Consider the following 6,000-nt stretch of genomic DNA (forward strand, 5'->3'; position numbering starts at 1 on the left):
GGTTGGAGTTACCACTTCCTCCTCTTTGGTTGAAGTTACCACGACCTCTTCCACCAGAACCTCCTCTTCCTCTTCCACGACCTCTACTAGATCCTCCACCTCTTTGTTTAGTGCCAGTCAGTCAGTCACATTAAGGGTGACTTGACTCTTTAAAGCTTCTTCAGCTAGTGGTTCTGATTTTAACGCAATTCTGTCAATATGACTTTCTACCATACCTTTCAGCTCTGCAATTGATAAGAGCTCGGTTTTGTGTGACTCTGTTATTGAAGCCACCACATGGTCATACTTCATCGGCATAGTTCGAAGAACTTTTTCAACCACTGCATCATCTTTGTTAGTAATGTTATATTATATGGTTTATTTGTTTATGGCTGTTATTATAGTTGACTAGTCTTTACTATTAGATAGGAGCTTTTAGTGGTAACTTTCCTATAGGTCTCTATTGTGTAACCTCTTTCCAGTTTGAATGTGATTTGCGTTGTTTCACTTGGTATCAGTTAGCGTCAGGCTAGGAATCCTACCCTGTTTTTTCTCCACCACCTAACCATGTCGACAAACTCCTCTGAATGCACCGTAACCACCACCCATCCACCACAAACAACCGGGAACTCCCTTAACGCAGCGCATCACTTTGTCTCAATAAAATTAAAAAATCATAATTTCTTGTTTTGGCGCACCCAAATTATCCCTTTCTTACGTGGCCATGGTTTATTTGTTTATGGCTATTATTATAGTTGACTAGTCTTTACTATTAGATAGGAGCTTTTAGTGGTAGCTTTCCTATAGGTCTCTATTGTGTAACCTCTTTCCAGTTTGAATGTGATTTGCGTTGTTTCACTATCTTCAATTGTATCTCCGTATAACCTCATCTTATTCACCCTATCAATAAGACGAGTGAAATACATATCTACTGTTTCTGTAGAGGTCATCTCACAATTATCGTACAACCTTTTCAACGACTGCAACTTAGACTTCTGCGCCCGATCGACTCATTTGTGTGACACCGATATATTATATTTAATATATCTTATAGATATATTATATTTAATATATCTTACAGGTTTTGGAGTTTGTATGTAGTTTTTTGTTTGTCAAATTTATAAATCTAGATTTCCTAATGCTTTCATAGAATCTTACAAATACCTAATTACAAGATACCATATACGGAATATATTTTTAACTTTTGAAAAAAAAAATTTAAAACTTTAATTAATAATATATATCCCATAAAAATAAAAATTATTCCAACACCTTCTTTCATATTGCACACGGTCTTCTATTGTGATTTATTCACTTATATGTGATTTGTAAACTATTACATAGAAGCGAGATTTACCTTTAGATAATGATTGTGTGTTTCTTTCGTAATTTAAAATAAAAGTCTAATATAATATGTTTAGATAATTATATTATAATTTAAATTATAATACTATTTATAAAATGTATAGCTTATAACTTTATATATAGTTTAATTATAAAAATGTGTGTGTATATGTATGTATGTATGTATATATGTATAGTATTGATGGGGTGAGGACCCCGGCCCAAGGTATAGGGGCCCAAAGAAAATAGATAGGAGAAGTGGGCCAGCGTCGAGAGGAGCCCGAAGAACAATTGGGCCGAGTCCGGAAGTCGGCCCATGCCCAAGCATGGGGCCCAGTTCCGAGCTGCCAAGAGGAGTCCAGTAGGAGCTTAGGCCGAGACAAGGAGTCGACCGAGGCCCAAGCCCAGGAAAGGACTCGGCTCAAGGAGCCGTTGAGAGCATTGAAGAGGCTCGTTTAAAAAGGGAGCCGTTGAGACATTGAAAGCCGGACACGGTCAGGCCGTTACAAGCCTGGGAGAGCCGTTGGTCGACCGAGTAATAGCATCCAACGGCTCCGTATCTTAATTAGCCATGAAGTCGGCCATCAAAGGCCTTTAAGTCGGTAGAGGGGGAGCCACTATATAAAGGTTCCTCCATTCTTGTAAAAGGAGGACAATTGAACACCCAAAGAGGGGAGAATACCAAAAGAGTTCCGAGTACTAGTATAATCTCCGAAATAGACATACACTTTATCGAAAGGTGCACCCACCAGCCGAAGGTTGTGTTGGACCTCCTTGGGCCCGAAAACCCTAAAACCATCACTGGCACCGTCTGTGGGGATCAAAACTAAGAGTCACGTGTCCTCTTGAGTGAGACGAGTCCGAGGAACAACGATTAGAATCCCAGTCGAATTAGAAAAGTTCCAGACATGGCAGGAAGTGAAGAACAATCGAGCCGTCATAACAATGGACGGGAAGCAGACCTGAGAAGCCAGCTGAATCGGAGAAATGCCCGGAGCCGGGAAAACGAGACAACGCCGCCGCCGACACCACCGATAAACCAACAATTGCCCCAAGTGCTGCTCACCCCAGAGCAGCTGCGTGCAATCGGACGCGCCTGTGCCGAAGCAAGCCTAGGAGTGAGAGAACAGTCCATCACTCGCCAGCCGCAACGCGAGTCACAGCCGCTTCATAGGCCCGACAACCGGCAACAGAGCCGACGGGCCGAAAGCCAACCGGTACAGTCCGTTCATTCTCGGCTGGGTCCCAGCGTTGGGCGTCGGTCGGCAAGAGAACGATTGGGTCGGATGGAACCCAGTCATGCCCCGTTAGCCGCTCGCCATCGACAAGCTACACGAGAGAAGAACCGTACCAAAAGAACCAGGACTGAGACTCGTCGCGTGGAGCAACCTCCACGCAACCCCGACCAACCGGCTGAGTCTGAAATCGGCGAAAGCACGGAATCCACAGGAAATCGCACCCGGGAGAGGGTCGAAGTGGCGAACTTAGTGCAAGAAGTGTGAAATTTGAAAGAACAGATGGAGGGGAAAACCAAGTCCCCAGGACGTACGTTACTGACCGCCTTACCCTTCTCGGATGAGGTTATGGCTTTTAAAATACCGGGTGATTTCAAGTTCCCGGAGCAGGCCACGTTCGATGGAACCGGCGATCCCCGGGAGCATTTGCTGAGCTACCAGGCTAAGATGCAGGTTTTGGGGGTATGAGATCCGGTCATGTGCCGCGCCTTCTTGCCCACGTTGAAAGGGTCAGCACAAAGGTGGCTAGTGGCACAGCCCTCGGGATCGATTCGCAACTTTGAAGAGCTGGCAGACCGCTTCATGAGCCATTACGCCGCTAATATCAAGCCACAAAAGGACCTAACACACTTGGGTGACATTCGTCAAGACGAAGGCGAGTCCTTGAAAACCTATCTGGCCCGCTGGCAGAAAGAAATCCAGTCCATAGAAGAGGTCGAGGACCAGACAGCGCTCACCTTCTTCATCGAGTCGCTGCGGTCCGGCTAGCTGTACCGAGACCTGAGGGACAATCGTCCGGCCACCTACGCAGAGGCCATTCATATGGCCAACACAGAGCAGGCTATGAAGTACAAGCGACAGCGCGAAGTCGGCGGATCCGCCAGCGGGAAGAGGACGTGAGCGGAAACCAAAGAAAGGCGCCCGGACGTGACTCGGTGACCCGAGGTCAGAAGGCCATACGACAGACCCGTCGTCTACGCTTATCGGCCGATTCCCGAATGTCCGGTCCATGAGATACAAACGGTCGCCCCGCCTCTGCCTTCGCCGACCGACGATCGCCCGACGAACGAAGAAATGGGTAAGACCTCTAAGTATTGTCGTTATCATAAATCTTATACTCACAGCACGGAGGAATGCTTCTACCTGAAGAAAATCATGGAGGGTATCATTCAGCAAGGAACCCCGCCTCCTAATCAGTGGAGGCGGAGATCGGTCAATCGAGGGGATGAGGATCCCACCGCTGTTGCCGAAAATAGTCGAGGCAAGCAGCCGACTCCCAAGGAGGAGGAGGCTCAGTGGCGTCAGAAGCCGGTTATCAACATGATAGTCGGCGGGCCGGAAGGTGGTGACTCAACGAACACCAGAAAAGCCTGGGCCCGCCAGTTATACGTCGGAACGGTGTACGGGCGCGAGGAGAATCCTAAAAAGGCGTGCCGAGAGCCCATTGTGTTTACCGACCGAGATTTACCAGCCGGTGAAACACCGCATTGAGAAGCCTTGGTTATAGCTATGGACATCAATGGCGTTGTCGTTCGACGAATCTTGGTGGACACCGGAAGCAGCGTCAATGTGCTGTACCTCGAAACCTTCATCAAAATGGGAATGACTCGGGAACAGCTGAGTCCTGTCAAAACTCCCAACGCCGGTTTCACAGGGGACTCGGTGGAGGCGGAAGGATCGATCACACTTCCAGTTGAGATCGGCAGTTACCCAGACGTACAGAGACTCAGCATGAAGTTCATTGTGGTGAATCTGGCCTGTTCACATAACGCTATACTCGGCCGACCGGGTCTCGAGGATTTGGGAGCGTTGATTTCAATTGAGCATCTTTTCTTAAAATTCCGCACGCCAAACGGAATAGGCACGGTGCGCTGTGACCGTAAGGTCGCTCGCGATTGCTACCTACAGGCATGTAAGGGGATGGGCAAGCGCGAGATACAGGTCCATGAGATCACCGAGAGGCCCCCAAAAAGGACAATAATACCACGTCCGGAGCCTGCCGTCGAGTTGGAAGAAGTCGAGATCGACTCCACGCAGCCGGACTGACGAGTCCGAATTGGAGTCGGCCTCCCCGAGGAAGTAAAGGAAGAAATTATAAAGGTGCTCCGGGAACACCGGATGGTCTTTGCCTGGTGCCCGGAGGACATGCCAGGCGTCGACCGATCGATCATATCGCACAGACTCGCTGTGGATCCCGGGCATCGACCGGTTGTGCAGAAGAAGCGATACCTGGCCAACGACCGAAGAGAATTTGTGAAGAAGGAAGTGAGCACGCTACTCGCAGCCGGACACGTCCGCGAAGTTAAGTACCCAGAGTGGTTGGCGAATGTGGTCCTTGTACCCAAGCCCCCGGCGTGGCGGATGTGCGTAGACTATACCGACCTTAATAAGGCCTGCCCAAAAGATCCGTTTCCCTTACCGCGGATCGATCAACTGGTCGACGAGACAGCGGGGTCGGCGCTGTTGAGCTTTATGGACGCCTTTAGGGGGTATCATCAGATATTCATGCACTCGGCGGACGAAGAAAAGACCGCGTTTTTGACACCGGACGGAGTTTATTGTTACCGAGTCATGCCGTTTGGGCTCAAGAACGCCGGAGCCACGTATACCCGAATGGTGGCCCGATTGTTTCAGCACCTGCTGGGAAAATCGATGGCCGCGTACGTCGACGACATGCTCGTCAAGAGCCGAGAGGAGAGCCAACACGCAGAGGACTTGGCCGACTGCTTCAAGGTAATGTTAAGGTACAACCTCCGGCTGAACCCCAAGAAATGTGCGTTCGCCGTGCAAGGTGGAAAGTTCCTGGGTTACATGGTCACCAAGTGAGGTATCGAGCTTAACCCTGAGAAAGTACAGGCCATCGTCGACATGCAGCCTCCCAGCACTATAAAAGACCTGCAACGGCTGACCGGCCGATTGGCCGCCCTTAGCCGCTTCCTAAGCAAGGCGGCAGATAAGACCGTGCCCTTCTTCGAAGCCATGAAGAAGAAAGAAGGATTCGCTTGGACCCCAGAGTGCCAGCAGTCGTTTGAAGAATTGAAACAATACCTCTCGACACCCCCGGTATTGTCTACCCCCCAGGAGGGCGAGCCCTTGTTTCTGTACTTAGCCGCCTCTCGCAAGGCGGTGAGTTCGGTATTGGTCCGAGAGGAAGAGCGAGTCCAGCACCCGGTTTACTACGTAAGCCGGTCTCTGAAGGCTGCCGAGTCAAGGTATACCGCCTTGGAAAAAATTGTATACGCGTTGGTGATTACCGTGCGCAAGTTGGCGCCCTACTTCCAAGCTCACACTGTCCGAGTACTGACAGACCAACCTCTCGGAAGTGTTTTGCGAAACCCATCGTCGTCCGGCCGCCTGGTAAAATGGGCCGTAGAACTAACCCAATATGGGATTGAATACCAGCCCCGGCCTTCCGTGAAGGGTCAGGCCTTGGTCGACTTCT

This window comes from Ipomoea nil, unplaced genomic scaffold (assembly GCF_001879475.1).
Source record: "Ipomoea nil cultivar Tokyo-kokei standard unplaced genomic scaffold, Asagao_1.1 scaffold0317, whole genome shotgun sequence".
Classification (NCBI taxonomy): domain Eukaryota; kingdom Viridiplantae; phylum Streptophyta; class Magnoliopsida; order Solanales; family Convolvulaceae; genus Ipomoea; species Ipomoea nil.